Source organism: Pteropus medius, unplaced genomic scaffold, assembly GCF_902729225.1.
Source record: "Pteropus medius unplaced genomic scaffold, Ma_sr-lr_union100, whole genome shotgun sequence".
Classification (NCBI taxonomy): domain Eukaryota; kingdom Metazoa; phylum Chordata; class Mammalia; order Chiroptera; family Pteropodidae; genus Pteropus; species Pteropus medius.
This window is the reverse complement of record NW_024355990.1, coordinates 6404388-6405510: the sequence shown is the minus strand read 5'-3', so window position 1 is coordinate 6405510 and position 1123 is coordinate 6404388. Positions and strand designations below refer to the sequence as shown.

General features: G+C 51.3%; 1 protein-coding gene across 7 annotated transcripts in view; it reads right to left on the bottom strand.

Annotated features, from left to right (window-relative positions):
• Positions 1-1123, bottom strand: part of SLC39A11 (solute carrier family 39 member 11) — a 340928-nt gene that overhangs the window by 257974 nt on the left and 81831 nt on the right. The gene's annotated exons all lie outside the window — the stretch shown is intronic.

Here is a 1123-nt window from a genome sequence, read left to right as displayed (position 1 = left end):
TGCACCTTTTCCATACACCGTCTGGCTACATCACCCTGAAAAGAATGGTCCATGTTTGTTTTTAAAACAGGACATCTGGATCATGACACCAATCTTCTATTTCTAGCTGCTTGTGGATAAAATTTCAAACAGCTTTTACAAAGAATGGCACTTGGCTATCATCCTCTTAGTATTTAGGATCTAAAGCAGGTCATAAAAAAAAACACACACACATACTTTTTTTTTCCTATATCAAATGTGCCTTTTATCATCTGCATTTCCCAAAAGGCCAACGTCAAGGTGGGTTTTGTGGGCTGTTGTGCAACAAGGGACCTCGAGAGTGTTCCTAGCAGCTAGTGTGGGGAGGTGGGGGAGGACACACGCTTCTACGCCTGTGTCCGTGCATGGCTGAGCATCCTGAGATATAAGAAAAGGGGACACACAGGGAAAACCAAGGCCGCCATCCTTCCCATCCCAACGGTCGCAGCATTTATCCCTGGCCACACAAGCCCAGGGCCTCTTGAAGAAGTTTCCTCCCTTTGCCATTTTAAAAAAGCTTGGAAGCTACCTAGAAATGCAGACTCTCCGGCCGCACCCCAGACGTGCTCAAGCAGAACACACACCTTATCGAGTTCGGAGCGGGATTCCTATGCGTATGAAAGGGGAAAGCACTGGTCTAAAACTGGAACAGCTCCGACAAGACAAAGAGCTTAGAAAGTGGTTCTCCTGCCCTACGAGGGTTGGCAAGGCCCACGCAAAGTCACAGGACGGTTTTCTCCAGGACGTAGACCAGTAGCACCCTCGGGACAGGGAGCGTCAGCCCGGGCACCTCGCAATCAGCTTCTGCAATGGGGCCCCGACTTCCTCGGGAGGTTAACTGATAACCCTTCATTAGTTTGTGGGAAGATTATCTCAGGCTGCCGACACCGCCCCGCGCATGTGCACCCTCTACTCCAGCCGCACGCGAGGTGCTCTCTCCCTTTTAAACCTGTTGCCCGGATTCCGACAGTCAGGCGGCTTCAAGATGCTGCTGAAGCTGCACAGGTGGAAACAGCGCTTCATGGAAGTGCACACGCCGGCCCTGACTCCGCCAGCGGAATCCAGCGAAAGGATTCGGGTTTGGGCTGCTAGGACTGTGGAAATT